The sequence below is a fragment of the Pinus tabuliformis genome, chromosome 4_2 (assembly GCF_031772625.1).
Source record: "Pinus tabuliformis cultivar Carrire ecotype Pingquan chromosome 4_2, CPIR1, whole genome shotgun sequence".
Classification (NCBI taxonomy): Eukaryota; Viridiplantae; Streptophyta; class Pinopsida; order Pinales; family Pinaceae; genus Pinus; species Pinus tabuliformis.
The window spans coordinates 114,129,524-114,155,410 of NC_142304.1; the positions used below are offsets into that span (position 1 = coordinate 114,129,524).

Here is a 25,887-nt window from a genome sequence, read left to right on the forward strand (position 1 = left end):
TTCAGCTATCTATCAGACTATGATTGATCTGCAACTCTGACCTGGTGTAGTTATTTGCATTCCCTTTTATTTAACTCGGTTTTGGCAGCAAGTTTGTGTGTCAACCTGTTTCCTATAATATCAGGATTTTTCATCCTGGCATTGGTATTGAGGTCATATGTCTGTGTCATATGCTTTGGGATTTTCCCAAAGTGGGGCACACCATGGGCTTTGTCCATGTCTAGTCAGGTCTCTGTTCAAAACTTCTTTTGACTCCATACCCTAGCCAGTAGGCATTAGTCTTGATAGGTTCCACCACCAAATCTTATATTATGTTCTTGTATTTTTCATGAATCATGTTGAGCAGTCAAGGAATGAGAACCTGATCCCCCCTTGAGCTGGAAAAGAAAGAGCAAGAAGTGAGAGGAGTCGGCTGTTGTGGTAATAGTGGGCAGCTTTCGTAAAGTGCCCTCAGGGTTGGTCCATTAATGTCAGGGACTTGGCATTGAAGGATGCAGTTCTGAAAGGTAACAATGACAACCATACCAAATGGTAGAAATTGTGATTTTCCTGGGTAGTGCAAATGTTGGATAATTTTTGTAACACGCCAACATGAAGAGGAATTACAATGCATTCAGAACAGAAGAATCACAGCAATCAAATAAAGCCAATATCTAAAGGAGATTTGCACAACATATGAACAATTGAATTCCTTCGGGCAAAAATACTAAGACAAAATCTTCCTTGACAAAAACTCACCTACCTCGTCTCTCAAATGGAACATTCAGTGATGATACAAGTCAGGTTGGGAGGTGAGAACTCTCTAACCACTAGCATTAACATAAATTGACCGTTAATATGGTCACACAAACCACCAACTTAACTTTTGAGAAGCATAAAACTCAATGGTACTTGACATCAACTACAATAAGGCACACTAAGATATTTATCCCATGAATCAATTACAATATAACTTGGAATGGGTGCTAACAGATCTCTTGCATACCTAACCTCATAACTGATTGCATATATTTTATTTATTGACTTTGATTTTGAGTTGGTAAGAATTTGCTTCAAATGTATGCCTGGACTGAACTACTGAAGCTTCTGCTAAAACATCCTTCAGAGAATGCTATTAATTATCAATATCTTTATCAAATTTTTTAGGTTCCTGGTCTGGCTGTTGTCATTGTGGGTGAGAGGAAAGACTCCCAGACTTATGTACGTATGAAGAGGAAAGCATGTGCAGAAGTTGGCATAAAGTCTATCGATGTAGACTTACCAGGAGATGCACCAGAAGAGAGTGTCCTTGATGCAGTTCTTCATCTGAATGCCAATCCTCAAGTACATGGTATATTAATAAAACTTCCTAGTTCCTTCATAGAGGCAGTTTTGAAGTTTGGAGATTTGCGTGTACAGAATACAGACTAATTTTCAAAATTACGATTAATAGAAAAGAGAATATAAAAACAATAGGAGTTCTTAAGATTATGACAATTATTTTTTACTGTCCTTTGTATTTAAATTTGTCAAACATGCAATTCTATTAGTTTAAGGAACTAGAATATATGTGCCAAATAGCCCCTAGCTGGCTTCAGACATACAAGGAAACATTTTGCAGTCTATTTTGTGAGGGTCGTACATATTTCAGATTATGGGTGGGAACCATCTTGTTAAGAATAATGAGGTTCAAATTTTCAATATGATGTGTTGTCTGTCCACAGATGACATCGTTAATGATTGGGAAGTTAGGTGTGGTCTGGCCACTGATGACATCGCTAATGGTTGGGAAGTTGGGTGGAAAACTTCCGCCCTCGCCCCCCCCACCCCCGCCCCCCTTACCTCCCCCCCAAAAAGAAAACGATCATCACTGCAAGCTTGCTCCTTCCTATATATGAAGGCAGATTCTCTTTTAAAATTGTCATTGCCATTATTTTATGTGAAATTATGTAACAGTGCTTTAACCTTGTATACATTTTGTGACTTGTCAGATTGATGCATAGATGATTCAAATTGATTCGATTCTATTCCAGTTATCAGTATTTTGTTTTCGTGTGTTCCTCTAGGATACATGAATTCGGTGACCATTGAGTATTTCTGAATACTAAACCTTCTTAGCTTTTACTAGCAAGTGATTGTTATATATAATTCAAGTAAGCATGTATGTAAGAGAAATTTATGTTTATGAAGAGTCGTTTGAATTGCTTTGGATTTATCTCAATAACAACGTAAGTTGCATTGGAACAACAACGGAGAAACGATCTACCACCCTAATTTTGGAATTTAAACGGAGAACCTAAATTTAACAATTTAAACCAATTCTAATGCCCTAATTTGCAATTTAACCAGACAATATGAATTTAACAATTTATTACTAGGGACTTACTTGAAAATCTCGTTTGAAGGCGAATCCGTACTGTGTTTGCTCCTGCTCTTGCTACCAAACTGACCCTTTTCCTTTCAGCCTATCTGGGATCAACCTTTCCGGTTTCCAGATCAAGAAGAATTCGAAATAGAGGTCTTCTGGCCCCCATGCCCAAAGCTCCAAGAACAATTAAGGCTCAAGCTTCCTCTCTTTCTGTGACTTTCTCGGTATTTCCTCCTTTGTTTGTGAAAGACCAAAAAGAAAACTCTCCCTTCTAAACTCCTCCTCTCCTTAAAACCCCGAGGTTCCTTCTTTGCCCCACAATCTCTTCACTACCTTCAATAGACTATTGTCTGAAATTCTGCAGGCGGTCATTGCCCTCTGATAGGATGGGTTAATAGATTAGGGGCACCGCCTTCATTTAACAACCGAGACTCTATTTATAATCTTATATGAATTGTATTTCATAATTATTTTTGTTTATATTTTATTACTTTTAGATTGTGAAATACTTGTATTATAATTTTTTTAGTTAATATAATATTTATATTAAAATTCTTTTAATTTGTATAACAAATATATATATATATATATATATATATATATATATAATTTCCCTTTTGTACAATATAATTATATTACCTTTTATACTTTGTATTACCCATCATATTTACTTTTATTTCATATAATATATTCTAGTAATATATTATGATGACGATACACACATTAAGTACCCCACTTAATATGTTCATTATATTCTCGTGAGTTAAGTATTTACTCAGCACTTAAATAATTGATTCATTACCGTATACTTGGACACAATTTCTTTTAATTATAATTAGTTAGTATGTATACTAGTGCAGTACATGCGATGCATGCTAATAGTCTTCTACTCCCTGTAACTCGAGGTGGTCATTACCTACACCCCTCCTTCAGAAAACTTAATCCCGAGGTTAGGATTTTATCAATGTTTTTAAAACCGGAACTGGTGACCGGACCGGTCCACCTAATGAACCGGTTTACCAACTGGAATTGGTCTAACCGGGACTGGTTTGGTTTAAACGAACCGGTTTTAGAAAAATACATTAAATAATTAATTTTTAATGAAACAAAACTATTTTTAAGATTCAAAACCATGATTCCAAGCTAATAGAGACAAAATATGCAAAGTTTTCTCATTTATATACCATGTAAAGGTGAATATATCGAAATGGCACTGAGTGCAATACATATCATTGACAAAATAGCAAAATACATAAGCAATGAGGCTCTAAATGGCCTATAAAGTCCAAAAACAATGTTGCAAGCTATGAGGCCATTGGCCTACTACAAGTCTACAATGTACACATGATCAATCATCAATTTCATCACCACTACTAGCCACATGATCATCATCAGGAGCTACATAGACATCATCTGGTTCAGAGTATGAGGATGCCTCAGCCTGATTTGCAACCTCAATAGCAATGACACCAATAACAATAGAAGTGGACCTAATGGAAGCACGAGTTTGTCGACCTGCACAACTAGTGCCTTCCATTGGTTCTTTGCCTTTCCTTGTGCCGCTACTAATCTCGGTTCTGATGCCGCCACAAAATCTGCTTCGTCCCCCGCTAAAGCCATGTCGATATCAAAATCAGCCTCAAACATAGGATCTTTAGTCTCCTCCACCCATTCTGATGTTGGATCAATATCGTCCAACACAATGGGATCTAGATCAGGTGCTTTGTTCATCATTTGGTTCCTTCTCAGTCGAAGGTTGTATTGCATGAAAACAAGATCATTTAACCGTTTTTGTTCCTTAAAGGCTTGGAGAAGGTGTTTTTGGAGGGAAAGCACCCTTAATTTCCCTCTAAAACCCCTAAACTACCTTGGAAAAGCCGCACTGTGGGTCCTCGGTGGGCATGGTAGGTAACCGATCAGTTTAAGACCAGTTAGGGCCAAATTCTCGCCACAACGCCTCCTTAATTGGGCTTTTCAGCTGGTTCCAACCAGTGGCCCTGCTAACCGGTCGGTTAGATTGGTAACCAGTTAGCTGGGCCGGTTTTAAAAACTATTGATTTTATAGCATATCAATAGTTATTTTAGTGGGTAATATAATTATGTAAGGGTCGTGTCCTGTGATTAAATTTTCATTTAATGTGAGAACACTTTAAAAATTTATGTTTTGAACATTTAATAATCATGCCTTGCCCCAATCGGGCTCCCAAGCTATTTTAGAATCATCCTATCCTTCCTAATCTCTTCTACTCCTATCTTATCCGTCCTCTACTGGGATATGCCATGGCGTCAACGATACTGATCTAATCATTCATAAATCGTAAGGGTGACAACGTCGACTATATTGATCCAATTTCTCAGCAAGCATCTGACAGTCATCATCACATGTCTAGGGGAGCGTGACTCCCAGAATCCTTCCATGACTCAAGTTTTTGGAGGATAAATGGTGGGAAACATCTCCACCCCTCCTAGTAGGACTAGAGTCAACATCCTATCATGGAATCTCATTAAGTCTCAACTATTCTTGGAGTTTTGTCATCATGTGGGTCGGTTTGGTAATGATACCATCTGCATTGTAAACACTTGTCCACACATTATAATACATGCATCAATATATTCAATGCCAATTGTATTCAAAGCCATTCCTAATATACTGCTATCTATGATATTAATCTTTGAGTTCATATAACATATTTGTCTATGTTTATCCAATGTGTTTGTAAGTTCGCTTTCATATTTAGTAGTAAAGTGTAGTCATCCTTTTATTTCCATCTCATCATTCATGTTGATATGTAAAATAAAAATTATAGACATCACATCCATAACATAATTCATAATTCATATTAGTATCATGTACCAACAATGTTAAGCAAATAATAGACTTCATATTGGTATCCATGTACCAACAATGTTAAGCAAATAACATACTTCATATTGGTATCCATGTACCAGCAATGTTAAGCAAATAATTTGAAATCATTTTTACGTGTAATCTTTTATAATTATAGAACAATTTAAAATGATAGTCTTAAGTATCCAACCAAAATAAAGTAAATATACAAAATAAAATTTTAAGTGCTTCAAAATCAAAACAAGTTTGGGTATTTCTGGCATAAGGTCTCTGTATCTTCTTAGGTAATTGATCTAGGACTATACTTGTCCCATTGGACCTTAACTTGGTCTACAAGGTAGTTCCTGAGTTGTCGAACCCTACATTCCAGTAAATGTAATGGTTCGACTGAAATGGTTTCCTCGTTCGATACTTGCAATTCCCTCCATTGAAAGTTATGTGATTTGTCAGCTATATAATGTCTTAGTACAGATACTGTGAAAATTTCATCTATTGCAACAACTAGAAATTATTTTTCTAATTTAACTTAACAATTTATTTGCCCATACAAAAAACAAATAATTCTCTACTGCAATTTTCGCAAATAAACTGCAGAAGAAAATAGCCCTGGAAACTGAGAAAATCTAGCACACACAAAAAAATGACAATTATTTTTTGGCAATTTTCCCAGGAAAAACCCAACTTGGGAAAACCGATGCAGTAGATGAGGGTTTTATTATTATGCAACAATGAAATCTGAGTACAATCTATGGATGCCTAAATGGCAATCCAAACAGCAAGAAAATCTGGCCAAAATTCTCTAAGGGAATTTCCCTTCTTCCACAAGCAATCCGACACAACTTTCCTTCATAAAACTCATCCTCCTAGACCCTTTGTGTCAACCACTGCGCAGTGCTTGCGCAGGCCCTATGACGTCTAGCCTCTTAAGTTTGAACTGCCTCTGATGAAGTCGTCATGCCTGTCCCTGTTGAGGAAACTGAATCTCCATCCCTCTGGAAGACTTTCTCGGCCTTTGGAAGCTGAATCGATTTTTCCTCTAGCCAAATCGAATTTCTCTTCTGAAGCAACTGCACAATCCTCTACGTTGCCTCACTGGGAATAACTCGGCCTCTTGCTGCTGCCTCTCTGGATCTGGAAAACTTCCTCCGGATCACTGTCTCTGCCCCTCACTAACTCTGCTTCGATCATTGGTTCTCCGACAACTGCTGCTACTCTTTGGAAATTGATCTACCAAGGAAATTGAACCACAGAAGTGTATTCTCCATCACCACATCGATCCCTTCTTATCTCTTCTTGTTGGGACTCCAACGGCTAGGATTAAATCTTAATTGATGGCTCAGATCATTTCTGGTTCGATTCGTGTGAGTTTCTCACCTTGCCTTAATTAATTATGATTAATTAACCGATTTTCCTAAGTTTAGACTTAGGAAACATTAAATAAATAGGCTAATAATTTAATTAAGTCATCTCTAGGTGGAATTTTCAAGAATGGTTTCTGGGTTTTGGAGATCTCATGCATTCTAGCCTCTCCACCAAATTTCGTGGCTAGAACACATCCAATGCTATATAAACTAACACTCTCTCTTAGCGAGGACTGTGTGTGAAAATTCCTAGTCTCAAGGAACCCCTACTGCAGCAAAACTGAATTTACTTATCCTACTTGATTTTAATATACATTATCAAGTTATTTTTTGAAATTTTGAATACTGAAGAAAATTACTTTTGCAGCCTACAGTATGTTAAATTTGATTACATGAAACAAAACACTGAGCTAAGAACAAGATACATAGGACACAGTTATTTTTGGACAAAACAGTGCATGGAAAAACCCAATGCGGGAAACTCGATGCAACAACTCTGAGGGTTTTCTATTTTTTTTTTTCCGTGTGGTTCATGGACACCCGTGGTCAGTGGGTGGCGGCTATGTCCACGTAAGAACTGAGCTAATCTCTAGGATCCTGCCCCTCGGCCATCGCAGACCTGACCCCAAGGGCTTTCAGGGAGAATTGACCCTGTGACCTCCCGAACGGCGAGGCACTGACTTGACCAGTTGGGCTAACCCTTGGGGCTCTGAGGGTTTTCTATTATTAAGCAATAATTCTGAATACAATGCTGGATGCCCTCTTGACAATCTAATGACAGAGAATACAATGGCAGAGAACTTAGTGAGTTTTACCTCACTTCACCCGGCAAATTCCTGCTGATCCGGTAGAAAAACTGGCTCGCCTCGACTATCTCTGCGTTGGCCCTGTGTAGGCCTTGCGTCAGTCTTACAGGCTCCATGTCAGCCTTGCCCTTTCTCTTCTGCCTACCGCATCAACCTTCCCGGCTGTTTCGGCAGTTCCCCAATAGTTTCGGCTTTGTGCGTGAGGGCAACTTCTGCACTGGCCCTTTTGGCTCTGCCTTAGGCCAACGTGGGCCCAGATTGGCCCAGGGTCAGTCCTTCTAGCTACTGCATTGCCTCCACTAGTGTCTCTCAGCCTCTCATTCAGTACTCCCAAACTATCCCTGCCTCTCTGTTGCAGAATGATCACTCAGTTCGAATTTCTCATCTTCCTAGCCCTAGAAATCAAGCTCTAGATCAATTCGTTCTCTCCCTGTGTGTTTCTAAATGAACCCCAAGCCAACTTATACTTTTCTCGTTGAGACTTCAACGATCGAGATTAATTCTATAATCAATGGCTAAGATTAAAACTTGACTTGATCTGCCTTCTAGATCATTCTCACCCATATTTTGATTAATACCCATTAATACTTTAGACTTAGGAACCCCATTAAAAATATTAATCATTTTAATAAAATACAAACCGGGTGGAATTTCATGAAACGGTTTTTGGGTTCTTTAGAATTCATGTGCCTTAGCCTCTCCACCAATTTTCATGGCTAGGGCACATCCGATGCTACAAAAAACTAGCACTCCCTCTTAGCGAGGAAAGGGCCCTAGCAACAATGTCCAATTGCATGTTGCTCTATTTCTGAAGCATCTCCTTTCCACACTGTTGCTTCCACCAACACTCTGCTGTTGCTGCTACTGTACTGCTGCCCATGACACTGCCACTGCCACTGTTGCATCTGTACTACAGCTCCCTCTCAAATGTCGGATCTGCTATGCTGCTACCATTGCCATTGCTAACACTGCATTCATACTACAACTCAGTTGCTGAGAGAGGCAGCTGAAAAGCATCCAAAATTACTGAACTTAATTGTGTTAAACAAAATACCATGAATGTTGGAATCTGACTGCTACTAGACTCTAACCCTTTGAATCTTCGGCGCTATTGCTGACTTCTGCACTGTGCCATCTACACTGTTGCCAACCTTGCTCTATGTTGATTAGTCCCTGGTCTCAAGCTACTGCATCTGTCTCTCCAAACAATCGACTGCATCATCTGACACTAAGTCCATCTTGCTACTGCTGAATCTCGGGCTCTCGTTGCAAGGAATTGATCCAGGAGGTGGACTCCTCAAGGATCCTGCCCACATGTAGTCCTCCCGACTACAACTCAATATCATCCCATTTCCCTCTTAGAGATGCGTGGGCACTCATGGCAAACTCATCTTCGTCAATTTTTTCTGGAGCAGCCTTAGGATCATGTTTCTCATTCTTATCCTTTTGCTTCAAAGGACACTGGGATGAAAAGTGGCCCATCTCGCCACATCTAAAACATTTCACCTTCGAAATGTCCTTCTTCCGCTTCTGCTTCTGTTGTCCCTTTGATGCTAGAGTTGCGTTCTCCTCCTCCTCCTTGGTCTTCATGCCACTCCCACTGCTGCCATTGAGGTTGACCTTAACTAGGTCCCTCCTTAATTCCTCTTGTTGAAGAGTTGCCCACATCTCCTCCCATGAAGGTAGTCTTTCCCTGCCCAATATACTTTGGATGGAGACTTTCCATTCATCCGAGACTCCATTCAGGGTCGTCCTTACCATCGCGGTAGACTGAGGAGTAGATCCCACTACAACAAGCTAGTTTCTGGTGTCTTGAAGACGTTGAAGATAGGAGTTAACATTTCTCCCTTCTGCATCAATGTCTGTTGCAACATTTGTTCTAGGTACATCTTCCACTGTTCGGAAGAGCCTTCATATAGTGAAGACAAAGCTTCCCACATCTATCAGGCTGTATCTTTCCCTGCAAGTGTGAGACCACATGATCTCGAACTTAATCCAGTATGAACCTCTTTGCCTTCCCTTGCTCGGCCTTGTACTTCTTCTTCTGATCATTATCAGCGGGAAGAACCACAACACTCTTGACGTAAGCTTCGAGATCGTACTCCTCTAGAACAACTAAGATTCTGGTCTTCGATATTACATAGCTGGAAACTCCTTCCAACCTGTCCTGATCTCTGAGCCCATGTGATGCCACCTCACCCAAACTGTCGAATTGACTCCTCTAGTCACTGCCCAGCACTGCTGCTCGACAAGTGAGAAATTCAAACTTTTGGCGAGAAAAGTTCTCTAACGAGAAAATTCCCCTTCTATGTGTCTTCGCTCTTTTCTGAGGGAGTTATCAGCAGATCCGAGGCGGAGAGAGTATCATCTGTGGGATCACTCTTGGGCACTCCGGCAGAATTTTGATCATAGCGTTTGGGACATACCCGCCCATCATCCTCCAGTGTTGCTTGTAGTCACATAGTGTTTGGTTGTTTCCCCTTGACACTCTCCATTCAGGCAGCAGGGTGTGGGAGGCTCACCCTAGAAAGTTGAATGAGACACTGCATGCCATGAGCCGGGAGGAGATTCTTCAGTTGGGACCCTTGGTAAGTGCATGAGTTGTCGGATAGAAACTTAGGGATGGTGTGGTTGATAGCCGAGGTAGCATATATTCCACCCCTGAGCTCACACTTGAGGGACAGTGGATGGTAGACTTCGTCTACAGGAGGGTACCTAGACTCCGAGCAGTGTCGAGGTGTATCATCAAGAGTTGGGACAACGGATTTCACTACGCGGTTTGACAGGCGTAGGGTAGGTTCATAGGCATGAGACCTAGTCCTTATACTTGGGGTCCACCCATGGAATACATACAGGGATCGAAGATGAGGGCCAAATGGGTTCTGGCTGGTAAAGGCATTATGCAGCAACATCTTGTGAGAAGTGGGAGTTATGAACTCCCCGTATGTTTGGGGAATCCAGGGATTTGGTTGGTGGGCACATCACTCCACTTTGTGATGAGCACGGTCATGACAGAGGATGATCCAGTTCACTTTGGGTTTGAGACATGGGGGATCACTAAAACCTCCACTACATGGCGATGCAAACTTGTCTTTTTATGGATCAGAGTTGAGATTGGCAGTGGAGGGGGAAATATTGGCATCATGGAGATGCCCAGGCAAGATGAGCTCGACTCTCACAGATATTTTGCCACTAGGCCTCAGGAGGGGAGGATACTGTCTTGCGCACAATGGGGAGTATGTTATAGTCAAAGTAGCGCAGCGTCAACATGGTGGCACCACTCTGGGACTAGCAGGGAACTGAGGCATCACAACCCTTCATAGCTCAATAACCTTTAGGGATGCGCTAGCTACTATAGGGGGAAATCATGTAGATCTTCCATTGGGATTTAGCGAGTCACTGATGGAGCAGGGGATTTCTGGTACTTGCACCGGGCAGAATATTGAGTGGAGCGAGGGGAGCTTCATGTTGGACAGGATGGCTTGAGATCCTAGTATTGAAGGATTCTTTCATATCAGGACAGTGCAGAGGTTAGGCATGATCTAGTGGCACATCTGGGACCCTGACACATTTTGCAGTGATAGTGGGGAGTGACAGTTAGAGAGGATGCTTGCTCAGGCATTGCTCGAGGACAAGCGATTTTTGGTGCATTGGAGGAGCTTGCTGGATGAGGATGGTACTTGGGAGGGCGAGGACATACTTGAGCATCCAACACTGAAGTTGCTTAGGGACAAACAACATTTGGAAGGGGAGGACTGTAATGTCCCTTCCTAAATTATTTTGGAACAATATTAATTTCTATATTTTGGGGCCGATTTTGTAGGTGGTGGGGCCCATTCGATTTTATTAGGCAGCTAGACTTAGTGGAAGTTATTTCGATGTGGTTAATTTGTACGTGGGGGCCACCCACACTAGGAGAATACGCATTCCCTAGTTCAATTTGCATGGAGGGGAAATCGATGGTTAAGTGAGGGACCCACTATGGAGGGAAAATGGAGGGAAAAGTACTTCACAAAATCTATATAAGGAATGCAGCTCTCCTTATTTCAACATCTTATCTTTTGACATATTGAACTCAATCTTAGTTGCTTGAGTTGCTTAGCCGGGTTACTGTGTTGTTTAGCACACGAGTGTCTCCGAGCGGAGATCTCAACCCTTGCTTCGGTGGACTTCGAGTGCCAGCCCTAGGAGGGAGTTCTTCTTCATCTCAGTTCATAGCAGTAGCAGGGAGACGAGTTACAACAACTGTAAGTCGAGTACCAGCAGCAGGGGGAGTTACAACAGCGCAGGGATTGCGCAGTCACAGCGTGAGGCACTCTGGGAAGTTGGGGAGACAGGAGCATCCTTTCATCATTTTTAGGAGTATAGAGGGAAACTACAGACAAGAGGGCCATCCTACACGTAGCTCTCATTTCCTCACAAGCAGGATTGCGTCATCTCCTCCTGGACTATGCAGTGATTGGAGTGAGACTCTTTGGGGCAGCACCATCCAGGGGAGTTTGGAGCTAGGGTGTTGGGAGATCATTTGGAGGGTCATTTGAGGAGGATTGTTGGAGTTGGGAGAGTAGAGATTGACAAGATCAGTCACAACAACAAAATTCGAAATTGGAGGAGGGCCAAGTTGTGAAGGGTCAATTTTTGAAGGTTGGAACCAAGGGAAACCCTTTCTGGGATTTTCTAGGTTTTGGGCAAGGATCACATTCCTAATTTTATAGAAATTTCTGGGAAGATCTGCTGGATCAAATAGGGGTCCCAACTCAGCTAGCAGCGAGAGGAGCTAAGGGGAATTTGGGCCAAAATTCAGAGGTCAACATTTGGCCGATTCCTTCATGGGTTATTCTGGGTTTCTTGCATAGAGGTATGTATTAATTTCCCAGAATTTTTTGAGGAACATGGAAGGCTCTAATAGCAGATCATTTCAGGCAGCAACACCTTTCTCGGCAGTAACAACGCAGCTCTTGGGCCGGATTACCAGCAGATTTGAAGTGGGTGTTCCATTGTTCATTTTGGGCTTTTGCTAGCTTGCCTAGAGCAAGCCTAGGTCCACACATTCCAACACGTTGTTGTACACCTCTTCCCATTTAATAAAATGAGTACACAATGTAGTTTGGTTGTGAATTTTGTGGTCTAATGCCCTGATTTAATTTTATGGTGTTATTTTTATTGTTCGCCTTGCATATCACTATTTTCCCTAGTTTGGAACATTACAATACTCAACTCAAGGCGATGGCCCATGTTGACCTGGTCATCCCCTATGAACTGTCTCGACAACACCTGCTTTCTCAATTCAATGCATAAGGTTGAAATAATCATGCTGTGGACCCCGTCAGTGTGCCTTTGAAGTGAACTGTGTTGAAATCCCAACGTGTTCTCTTTGTACTGCCCCTCGTCAATGTCTACTGCCAAGGATGGTTGCACATCCTCCTAAATCATGGCCTTAACTTGAGCCTCCAACTGCTTCTCCACCGACAACCCATCATATAAAACATCCTCACCGGTTAGCTGTAGGTGACTGCATCCGACAACTCTATCATAGATATGGATGCCTTTGTACCTATCGGCTCCTCATCAATGGTGGAGATGTCTCCCGACACCTCATCAACCTGTGGTGTGTCGCTATCACCTAAAAACTCGGTCACAACATTGGGTATTGTGAAAATTCCTTAAACCCAAGAATTCCTACTGCAGCACTGATGATACTGCTTCTACCTGTTAAATTTACATGAACAAGCTATTTGTAGTTTCCTAGGGCAAACGTCGAAATACATACACTACAGCCTACACCAATTAAATAATACGTCGAAACAAGAGATTGAACAATAGAGAAAGATACACACAAATGACGCAGTTGTTTTTGGACAAACGTCCCCGGAAAAACCCAATGTGGGAAAACCGGTGCAACAGATCTGAGAGTTTTTATTATTAAGCTGAAGCATTTTTGAATACAACTATTGGATGTCCTCCCGGCAATCCAGTTACACAAAAATACAATTGGCAAAAGAAATTTGTGAGATTACCTCACTCTACTCAGTAAGTCCAGGCTGATCCGGCAGCTGAACCAATGTGTCCCTGGCTATTTCTACATTGCCCTTGCATGGGCCCTGCGTCAGGTTCTAAGGCTCTGCGTCAGCTCTGCGATGGGTCGATTTTCTCTCTTAGAGCTCTAATGTCAACCCTCCTAGCTCAGAACGTTAAACCCCAGCAAATTTTCGGACTTCTACTTGGGAAGACTGCGCTGCCTTTGTGTAAGCCCTTCTAGCCCAGCATCAACCCCTCCTGGGTCCTGCATTGCCTCCTTCTGGTGTCTCTCTGCCTCTCTGCTGCGTATCCTGGCTCAGGAGAAGACTCTCCAACCAAACTATCCTTGCCCCTCACTGCAAAAGCTCACTATCGAAATTCTCCCACCAGCTGCTCTGCTTCAGAAAATCGAACTTCTGAACTCACTTTCTTTGTGTCTTTGCAAATGACCCTCAAGCCTCCTTAAATAATCTCCTCGTTGACATTCAACGACCCAGATTAGAAGCTAATCAATGGCTAAGATAATTTCTTCTTGATCGTCGTCTTCTTCTAGAACTTACACCCACAGTTAGATTAATACCCATTAATTATTTTTTTTTCCTAAATTTAAACTTAGGGTCCCATTAAAAATAATTAATTATTTTAATAAAATTGTTTTTGGGTGGAATTTCCCAAAATGATTTCTTGGTTCATTGGAATACATGTGCCGAAGCCTCCTTGCAAAATTTGAGACTTACAACACATCCGATGCCACTAGAAATCAACACTCCCTCTTAGCAAGAAATGTGCTCTAGCAATGCAACCTGTTGAAGCATCACTATGTTCTGTAACTTGTCCCTTTGCGTTGCTGATGTCTGACATGCTGGCCACCAACCACTGCGCAAATTCCGCATCTGTACTGCTGCTGACCTTGCCACTGTCAACAATGCATCCGTACTGCAACTCCGTCTGAATTTTTGCATCCATGCTGTTGCTGGCACTACCACTACCAATTGCACCTGCACTGCAATCTGTTGCTGCTACTGCATCAACAACAGAAAAACTGTTAGTTTTTGGTAGCATTGGAAGTGCTCTAGCCTTGAAAATTGGTGGAGAGGCTAAGGCACATGAGTTCTAAAGAACCTAGAAACCGTTTGGTGAAATTCCACCCGGATTGTATTTTATTAAAATAATTAATATTTTTAATGGGGTTCCTAAGTCCAAACTTAGGGAAATTAAAATATTAATGGGTATTAATCAAAATATGGGTGAGAAATATCTAGAAGGCAGATCAAGTCATGTTTTAATCTTAGCCGTTGATTAGGGACTTAATATCGACTATTGAAGACTCAACAGGAAAAGTATAAAATGGAGGATTGGGGTTCATTTAGAAACAGAGAGAGAGAGAGAATTGACCTGGAGTTCGATTTCGGGGGCTAGGAAGCTGAGAAACTCGAACTAAATGATCATTCAACAGTAGAGGGGCAGTGAGAATCCGGGAGAACTTTTGGAGAATACTGATAGAGAGGCGGAGAGAGCTTGCAGAGAGGTAGCACAGTAGCCGGGAAACGCTGACGTTGGGCCAGTCTGGGTCCATGCAGTCCTTACGCAGAGCTAGAAGGGCCAGGGCAGAGCAGAAACATTGCTTGTCATGCAGAATCTAGAATTGTTGGGAATAGTTAGAACTACCGGGAGAGTTGACAGAGAGGGCAGAGAAGTTGACGCAGAGCCTACGCAGGGCCAGCGCATAAATAATCGGGGTTAGCTAGTCTTGTGCCGGATCAGCCGAAATTTTGCTAGGTGAAGTGAGGTAAAACTCACTTAGATTTTCTGCCAGTATTCTCTCTGTAAAAGATTGCTAGCTAAGCATCCTATATTTGTATTCAAATATTTCTCCTACATAATAATAAACTCTCACAACTATTGCACCGATTTTCTCGCATTGGGTTTTTTTGGGGACTATTGTGTCCAAAAATAAGTGTGTCCTATGTTTCTTGTTCTTTGCTCTGTTTTCTGTTTCATGAGATCAAATATTTAACTAGTGTAGGCTACAAAAGTAATTTGCTTTAGTATTCGGAAGAATAACTTGATGAATGTAATTTAAAAAATCAAGTAGGTGAAGTAGATTTAGCTTTTCTGCAGTAGGGGTTCCTTCGAGTAGTCTAGGAATTTTCACATGGTATCAAAGCATTGATTTTGAAACAAGAAGAGAAGATCTAGTGCTGAGCAGTGAGGTTGAAAGTTGCACTTGGCAGCGATTCGAATCCCCTTGAAGGGATTTTGTAGTCCTTGCCGGGAAGTAGATCCGAGGAAATCTCTCTGATTGAGACGACAAAGGTACGATTTCTAGTTTAGGAGTTTGCAAAGGCAGAGGGAGTGACACAGAGCCTCATCGCAGTGCTTGAAGGGCACAGTTTCTACCGTAGCAGAAATCCGCTGGAAAAGAGCCAAGACACGTTGAAGGGGAATTTTCTCCTCTGAGAACTTTCCGCCAGAAAGTTTGAATTTCTCACTTGCTGAGCAATGCTAAGCAGTGACTAGAGGAGTTAATTCACAATTGGGTAAGATGGCATTGCATGGGCTCAGAGATCAGGACAGGTTGGAAGGAGCTTCCAACTATGTCATATAGAAGACCAGAATCATAGTTGTTTTGGAAGAACATGATCTCGTGACCTACGTCAATAGTGTTGTAGCTGTTCCTGCTGGCAACGATCAAAAGAAGAAATACAAGGCTGAGGAGGGGAAGGCAAAGTGGGGCTCATTCTCGATGGAGTTCGAGATCATGTGGCCTCACACTTGCAGGGCAAGGATACAACCCGAGAGTTGTGGGAAGCCTTGTCTTCTCTGTATGAATACTCTTCCGAACAACGGAAGATGTATCTTGAGCAGAAGTTGCAACAAAATTTGATGCAGAAAGGAGAAGGGTTGAACCAATATCTTCGGCATTTTCAGGACACTAGAGACCAACTTGTTGTAGTGGGTTCCACTCCTCAGCCAACCGCGATGGTGAGGATAGCCCTGAATGGTGTCTCAGATGAATGCAAGTTTTCGTCCAAAGCATATTGGGAAAAGAGAAACTACCTTCATGGGAGGAGATGTGGGCGACTCTTCAACAAGAGGAGTTAAGGAGGGACCCAGTGAAGGTCAACCTCAATGGCAGTAGTGGGAGTGGCGCAAAGACGAAGGAGGAGGAAAATGAAACTTTTTCATCAAAAGGACAACAGAAGCAGAAGCGAAAGAAGGAATTTTGAAGGTGAAATGTTTCAGTTGTGGTGAGATGGGCCACTATGCATCCTAGTGTCCTTTGAAGAAAAAGGATAAGGATGAGAAACATGATCCTAAGGTTGCTTCAGCAAAGATTGACGAGGATGAGTTTGCCATGAGTGCTCACACATCTCCAGGAGGGAGATGGGGCGATATTGAGCTGTATTCGGGAGGACTACATGTGGGTAGGATCCTTGAGGAGTCCACCTCTTGGATCAATTCCTTGCTACAGGAGCCCAAGTTTCAACATTAGTGAGATGGACTTAGTGTCATATGATGCAGTGGAGTGTTTGGAGGACAGAGGTAGTGGCTTGGAACCAGAAACTGATCAGCGCAAAGCAAGGTTGGTAGCAGTGCAGTTGGCATAGTGCAGAAGTCAACAGTAGTGCAAAAGATTCAGAGGGTCAGAATCAGCAATAGACAGATTCCAACATTCATTGTATTATGCTGAACATAGTTAAGTTCAGCTAATTTTGGATGTTTTTTAGTTGCTTCTCAGCAACTAAGTTGCAGTACAAATGTAGTGTTAGCAGTGGCAGTACTAACATAGCAGATGTAGCTTTTGAGAGGGAGTTGTAATAAAGATGCAGCAGTGGCAATGGCAGTTTTATGGGCAACAGTAGGGTAGCAACAACAACATATTGTTGGTGGCAACAACAGTGCAAAAAAGAGTTGCTTCAGAACTAGAGCAGCACGCAGGTGGACATTGTTGCTAGAGCACTTTCCTCGCTAAGAGGGAGTGTTACTTTTTGGTAGCATCAGAAGTGCTCTAGCCTTGAAAATTGGTGGAGAGAGTAAGGAACATGAGTTTTAAAGAACTCAGAAACCATTTGGTGAAATTCCATCCGGATTGTATTTTATTAAAATAATTAATATTTTTAATGGGGTTCCTAAGCCTAAACTTCGGGAAATTAAAATATTAATGGGTATTAATCAAATATGGGTGAGAATGATCTAGAAGGTGGATCAAGTCATGTTTTAATCTTAGTCGTTGATTAGAGACTTAATCTCGGCCGTTGAAGACTCCACAGGAAAAGTATAAAATGAGGCTTGGGGTTCATTTAGAAACACAACGAGAGAGAGAGAGAGAGAGAGAGAGAGAGAGAGAATTGATCTGGAGTTCGATTTCTCGGGCTAAGAAGCTGAGAAATTCGAACTAAGTGATCATTCAGGAGCAGAGGGGCAGTGAGAATCTGGGAGAAGGAATTTTCGGAGAATACTGATAGAGAGGCGGAGAGAGCTTGCAGAGAGGCAACGCAGTAGCCGGGAAAGGCTGACGCTGGGCCAGTCTAGGCCCACGTAGTCCCTACGCAGAGCAGAAAAGCTACCTGTCACGCAGAATCCAGAACTGTTGGGAACAGCCGGAATTGTCGGGAACTGTTGGAATAGTCGGGAGAGCTGACGCAAAGGGTAGAGAAGTTGGTGCAGGGCTGAAATAGTCGGGGTTAGCCAGTGTTGTGTCGGATCAGCCGAAATTCTACCGGGTGAAGTGAAGTAAAACTCACTCAGATTTTCCGCCAGTATTTTCTCTGTAAAGGATTTCTAGTTGAGCATCCTAGATTTGTATTCAAATATTTCTCCTACATAATAATAAACCTTCAAAACTGCTACATCGGTTTTTTCATGCATTGGGTTTTTCTGGGGACTATTGTGTCCAAAAATAAGTGTGTCCTATGTATCTTGTTCTTTGCTCTGTTTTCTGTTAATGAGATCAAATATTTAATTAGTGTAGGCTTCAGAAGTAATTTGCTTTAGTATTCAGAAGAATAACTTGATGAATGTAATTTAAACAATCAAGTAGGTGAAGTAGATTCAGATTTATTGCAGTAGGGGTCTTTTCGAGTAGTCTAAGAATTTTCACAAAAACATCCCAAATTACTGAACTAACTGTTTTCAGTATGATACGATGTGAATTCTGGAGCTTGATTGCTGCTAGTCTTTGCGCTGACTTTGTGAATCTTGTTGAAATTTGATGACTAAAAAGTTTCTGCAATCTCAACCTGGTTTTAATTTCACCTTATCACTCCCATTCAGTTAAATGCCCTTTCCCATAAACATACATTCAACATATAGAATTCTGAAATGAAATTTTTAGATTAAAACACATGGGACTGTCAACACATGTTGAAAATAAATATGGACATAAACAGACTAACAACACAAATAAAAATAGACAAAGATTTTTGGTCAACTTAGACCGAGGCAAAACCCTTTCAATCTTCTCCAGGAAAAACTTGTTAGACAGCTCTTCAAATTTATTTAGCTTTCAAGTTCAGGAAAAATACATTTGCAGACAAAACAAAACAGCAAAATGCAACTTATCTCTTCGGCCCAAAACTCCTTGAAAATCGAGCCCACTTTGCCTCGATTTCCATGCCCACTTGAAGCTGAAAAAATGTATTATATAGATATGGAATGTACGGAATGGACTGTTCGGATTTCCGTATTACTGTATGGACTGTACGAATTTTTCAATTTTTTTTCAAAAACTTCTCACGAACGACGTGTAGCTCACAACATTAAATGTTGTTTGTACTGTACCTTTTGATGTCTTCTATCCCTTGATTTTCGTGCTCAACTTTGCCCAGAAATCACTCCTTTAACTTGATGCAAAAAAATTTCCTTCAGAAGTTTTCTCCAGCTCTCAGCCTCTTTTCTCCAATCTACTCATGAAGAATGAGTGCAATCTCTCTTTTCTTTTTCCTCTTTTGTTTCCCTAAATGAATTTTGGGCAACTCTAAGATCTAATGGCTCAGGGTCATTTAGATTAAGGGATGAGAATAAATGTGCATTTGATTCTCACTTTCTATTTTTTAACTCACCCATTAAATAAAGTACCCACATTGTACTTTATGTCTAAATTCACTTTTCACTTTATAATTTAACATTGACTTTACAATTTAGAAAGTCACTTTCACTTTATAAAGTCTGTTGACCACTCCATGTCAACTACCCCATAGCTATACATCTTTTCGCGGATAGATTTCCATCATGTCCGAGCAGTCAGATGATCCACAGATTCATCATTATTAGCTATATGTACACTAGAGTTTTGTAAACCCATTCAGGATTTTGTAATGTAAATGATCCTAGTAAGACAAATGTATGTAACATCCTAGGTAAATTTATTTTTCTGATGATGATTTCTATCTTAGGAGGTTTTTAGTCTCACCGATTCATGTGTGTTTCTAAACACGGAGGATCGGTAGAGTTTTTCCCTCCAGCCTCACCCCAAAGCTAGGGTGGATTTTGTTGTCAGGTTTTTAAATGAGTTTTAGTGTTATTTATAGAGTCTCTATAAAAGCGATTTGTGAATAATTCTAACTATTTGGTTAGATTATTTTATTACAAGTCACTTAGTCTACTAGATCATATTTTGTGTCGCAGAAATGGGTAATTTTTTAGGGTTTATAATGAACGAGTGTTCCCCCTTCATGGGTTAGAAATGTAATAGCTCATATAAAAAATATTTAGTGCATGGTCCCTCATAGTTAGACACCATGGCTAAATATTAGAGGGTTGGAAAAATTAATAATCCCTTCACGAGTCGATTAATTAAAATTTCTAGTTAAAATAAATTAAAATGTTAAAGCTAGAAATTTAATTAATTTAGGTCTTAGGAAAAATTAAATTCTCCAACATTTAAAATTCGTGGGTTTTAAAGTTTTTAATTTTTGGAGGTCGCCGGCCAAGGGAATATTGAAAATTTCAAGATATTTTGAACTCTTGGGCCACAGTAGTTAAGTCAAAGTCAACTTTTTGCAGCAATTAACTCAAAATAATCAATCTTGAGTTAATTAAAAGGAAATTAAAAGTGAAATTCGAATTTCCTCAAAAAATAATTTTATTTCAATGGTGATGATTAAAAAATCATTTGATCTTCATCAACGGTTGAGATTGCTTTGACTGGCATCAAACCAACTAGCCATTGGAGAATTTTCTAATAAATGAGAGGCCTCTCTCCATTATTTGCATCCGATTTTTGAATCGTGTACTTGCTCTAAGAAAGCTTTTGTAACTTTTTTCTCGTTAATAAAACACAAAGATTTTAAGGTTTTAGATCGTGGTGTTCCTCTTTCAGATTTATGTGGTAATATTGTTCTTAATACTTTGCTGTTTAATTTGCATTTGCTGGTTAATAGCCTTTGAAGATTGATCTATGTACATGGATCTTGCACATATTTCTGGGTTTTTTAGAATATCATTTTAATTTGATAGAAGTAGCAGGTGTCTCTATTTTTTGATAATTTTATGATCATCTTAAAAATCTCTATTAATCTAACAAGCAGATTTAAGTGTGTAGAAGTTATCATTCAGAATTTGTGCGTTTGGGGAAGTACTCAGCTAGACCAAGTGACTCTTAATTTACAGAATCTAAAAGAACCCACTATCTTTTTAATTTCTGAAGTCATTTTATAGAATATTTTAATTGAAGGTTTTTCTTGGGCTTGTGCTTCTTTAAAATTTCAAATTTATTGCTAAATGTTGTGCAAAAATTTGTTTAAATCAAACTAATAGAGGGTTTTGATCTGCATACCTGTTAGATCTATAGAATATTATTGTAGATTTGTAAATATCAATTTTTTTAATTCATTGGGGTTTTGGGTATTTCATATTTTTGTATATACATGCTTTGGGGTTTTTCTATCTTTTATTTGTATAGGAACAGATCTGAAAATTGTAGGTGATTTTTGTGGATTCCGGAGAGAGATATAAGCTCTGGAGGGCATCTCCATTTTGTTTACAGGTATAAGATAAATTTCAAGAAGATCGTGGGCAAATTTTTTTTAGGGCCTTGAGGCCCCGCGCTGACCATCTCCAGCCTTTTTTTTAGCCTCCTTTTCAACCTTATGGCCTCCCCTCTTTCACCAAAATTCTCTCCCTAATTTTTCCTAAATTTTTTCCTAAAAATTTCCCCAAAAAAATAAAATTTAACCAAGTTTTTCACAAATTTTTTTTATGAGTTGAGGATTTTCAGTGATTTGGGCAGCATATCTTTAGGTGTCTTCAAGCCCCTAAGGGATGACTGGTGCACACTCTCTAACCTTTCCTTATTTCATTTTGAAAGAAAGGTTAATACTGACATAGATTTGAAATTAACTGTAGTTTAGCAACATATTTAATTTACAATTTTACTACTGTATACTTGCAGAAAGAGGTTAGCTTCATTAACTTTTGCAAACAAATTTCTGAAAGTTGTTTTACTGTTGTTCATTAGTTTATTTCTAAGTTTTTAGATCAAATACATCAATAGATCATAAAAAATTAAATTCATAAAATTTTTGAATTTAGCAATAGATTTAAGTTACATTTTTATTGTTGTATAATTGCAGAAATAGAAGTTAGCTTGAGTAACTTTTACAAACAAATTTCTGCAAATTGTTTTACTGCTGTTCAATAGTTTATTTTTGAGTTTTTTAGATCAAATACATCAACGAATCACAAAGAATTAAACTTAGAAATTTTCTGAATTGTAGTTATCAGTTTGTCATTTAAATTTTTTTGCTGTTATACATAGAAATTTCTGAATATTGCATGGTTACAAGACTGTTGTTTTAGAATATATTGTTGGTTTTAACATTTGATGTAAGAGCAGATTACTAGACTGATATTTCATTAATGTGATCTGAGTTTAAAACATTTAGTTTAATTTATGAAGTTCATTTGTTTTTTACATGCTTATGCAAATAGGACTAATCTAGTTTTATTTATGCGTCTAATGATCTTGGTTGAGTATTTCATACAAATGAATTTTTGAATTTAAAGTTGTTTTATTCTAGCGTTTTACATTTCAGTATATTGTGCATTTTAGTGATTATTTGTGCAGATTTTACATTTCGCAATGCTGGTATAAGTACTTGCTTTCGCATTTAGATCACCACTTTTTTGAGCCTTAAGTTAAGTAACATTTAAGACATATTTCAGAAATAATTTTAGGCTCTCATTTAACTAAAATTAACTAAGTCTTTGCATTTCACATAGTTTTAATTTTGCATTTGCATATGAGACAGTCGAGTCTTTTTAGCAGCAGTTTCTCATCCTTTACTTGAACCTTATTTTCTTCGCAAGATAGTTGACTCCACAAGGCACTGGTATCACTTTCTTCAAATCATTTTGAATTCTTAAAATCTTGCGCAATCAGAACAAGTATTGGTTGCTTAGCTGTCTCCCAGGTTGGTTGGTTCCCAACTAATCTTTCATTTTTCCATTTCCATAGGGTCTACCCCCCTTAGTCTTCTATTGGGAGACAACTCAAACAGAGTGATTGGGGATCAGTGTGACAACCCCCAATCTGAGTTGTTGTCACGGTGCCTAGACATTTTGTGCGACAACATTTTTTGGCACCGTTGCCGAGGATAGAGTTTTTCTGTCCTTGGTCCTCACGACATTTTTTCTAATCTTCTAATCGCTTCTTCCATTCATTAGCCCGTCAAGCGGCACAACATTTTTTGGTGCCGTTGCCGGGGACCAATTTATTGGACCTTTTCTTGACGACATTCATCTTCATATTTTCAGTGTTTTAATCAATTATTATCCCATCAAAGCCACATTTTCTGGCGCCATTATATTTCTTCATCTTTTCATCACCTTATCTTTCATATGCACTTTTAGCACCTGGACATTTCAGTTGGTTTCCTGTTTGGGTGGTGACTCCACTTATTCATCCATTATTTCTCATACAAGAAAACTTCCCTTATATCCATCTGCTTCTTCCTAACTAACCTTTCATTTTTTTCCTTTTGGATCTTAGAGCTAGATTCATGTTCAAGTGGCGACTCCACTTCTTTCATTTCTTACAAGATTTTCTGCTAGAAGCTCGCTTCTTGGGGATCTCTTGATTTTCTTGAGCAGGGGTCTCTCTCTAGCATCCATTTGGTACCTCCTTATCCCTTTAAGCAAATCATCATGGATGACTTGTTTACCCCGTGTCATTTTACTAACTTTCTTCATGATATGCCGGAAGAGGCCATTCATAAATTGCCTTTGTTCTCGGGTAGTGATTCAGCCATTGCTAGAAAGCATCTCTCCTGGGTTACTCATATAATAATTAGATATTGTCTTCCTTCACAATATAATCATGAAGATGTCAAAATGCATCTCCTTGTCTTTTCTTTAGAAGGTGATGCTTTGGATTGGTTTCGTAATTGTCCTGAGGATTCTTTCGCTTCTTTAAAATACATCATCAATGCTTTTAAAGATAGATATGGAAATCAAGGTGGCTTGCCTTGTGCCCCTAGTACTATGCAAAAGGATGAAAGTGATCTTTTAAAGAACCCAACTATCAGCGAAGGATTTCAAGACAATTCTCCATATCAAAATATTCCATATTGTAGGCATTGTGAATGTTCTCCTGATGAATCCAATTGTATCATTGCAAGACAAATCCATGATAATGGAAAATCATAAACAAGTTTTCAAATCAGTATCGACAATGAAAGGGAAAATGATAAGCATATTATTAAAGAACTAAAGCAGTTGGTAAAAAACATGGAGCTTAATCAAGAAAAAATTATAGTTGATTACACAAAGGATATGAGAACTTTGTACACCCAAATAAAAAAACATGATGAGGAGATAGAAATCATGAAAATTAATCACTTTCGATCACGTAGCCACTGTAGTAGAAAAGTGTGCTTAGAAGATGGAGGCTATGAGGAATGACACGCAAAATCATCATGAGAAAGAAATGAGTAATATACAAGTAAATCATAACATAATGACGAAAGACATGGAAGTTGGTCATATTTCTCTTCAGAACAGATTGTTAGCCATGGAGGAAAAGCAAGTGCAATTAATGAAAGATATGGAAGCTAGTCAGATATGTTTTCAGAGTAAATTATTGACCATGGAGGAAGGCCATGCTAAGGAAATCAATGCTATGAAGGTTGAACACTCTAACTAGATTGATGCCATCAGAATAAAAAAGACCACTCTTCAAGATAAGCTACAAATGATGAAAAACACAAAAGTTCCAAGATTTCAGGTTACACCAAAGCACAAAGGGTTTTTCACGACTCATAGATCTCCTGGTCCACCGAAGCATTTCCCATCTCATCGCAAGGAGGTTACTTTTCCCATTAAGGACAAGCCGACTTTGGTTAAGCAAGATCGAGTTTATGTATCACCATTAACAGAGTATATTCAGAATAAGACTGGGCATACTTTAGATTCTTCACATCTTTCGTCCAAACATCTTCAAAGATCAGGAAAGGAAATCTATATTGGTCTCATTGTTGACATCACAACCCACCCAGAAGAAGAGAAAAAAACATAAAAGCAAAAGGAAGTGTTTTGATGCATCTGATGGCCGAGAGCAACTTGATTTTTAGATAAGACATAGTCCTACGATATGTAGGATCGGGCATGGTACATCAGAGAAACAACCCATTGATCTACCTGAAAGTCGACAGATGCTCAGTATGCACTATATTGAACACATCTGAGGCCAAAAGGGCATCCTTTGTATTGTATCTCTAATCTTTCATCTTGTCATTTTAGCATTTTATTTCTGTTCTTAGATTAAGTTTACATTTCATGTTTATAGAATTGTTACAGAGTTTCTATTTTATATAATGTTATATGATGATTTTTGGATTATATTTGGATGGACGCTACTTATGTCATTATGAGTTTTCTTTGGGTGCAGATTCTGGATTTTCACATTCCTTCGATGAAGCCACATGTCCCCAAGTAGAGCCAGATGTTGACCACTCCATGTCAACTACTCCATAGCTATACATCTTTTCGCACATGGATTTCCATCATGTCCGAGCAGTCAGATGATCCACAGATTCATCATTATCAGCTATATGTACACTGGAGTTTTGTAAACCCATTCTGCATTTTGTAATGTAAATGATCCTAGTAAGACAAATGTATGTAACAACCTAGGTAAATTTATTTTTCTGATGACGATTTCTATCCTAGGAGGTTTTTAGTCTTACCAATTAATGTGTGTTTCTAAACACGGAGGATCGATAGAGTTTTTCTCTCTAGCCTCACCCAAAAGCTAAGGTGGATTTTGTCGTCAGGATTTTAAATGAGTCCTAGTGTTATTTATCGAGTCTTTATAAAAGTGATTTGGGAATAATTCTAATTATTTGGTTAGATTATTTTATTACAAGTCACTTAGTCTACTAGATCATATTTTATGTCGCAGAAATGGGTAATTTTTTAGGGTTTATAACGAATGGGTGTTCCCCCCTCATGGGTTAGAAATGTAATATTTCATATAAAAAATATTTAGTGCATGGTCCTTCATAG

General features: G+C 39.4%; 1 pseudogene across 1 annotated transcript in view; it reads left to right on the forward strand.

Moving 5' to 3' along the window:
- LOC149168521 (bifunctional protein FolD 2-like) overlaps positions 1–25,887 on the forward strand; it is a 411,410-nt pseudogene that overhangs the window by 128,475 nt on the left and 257,048 nt on the right. Inside the window, exon 2 of the transcript XR_016259750.1 lies at positions 1,147–1,330. The product of XR_016259750.1 is annotated as a bifunctional protein FolD 2-like (transcript). The remainder of the gene's footprint in view (positions 1–1,146; positions 1,331–25,887) is intronic.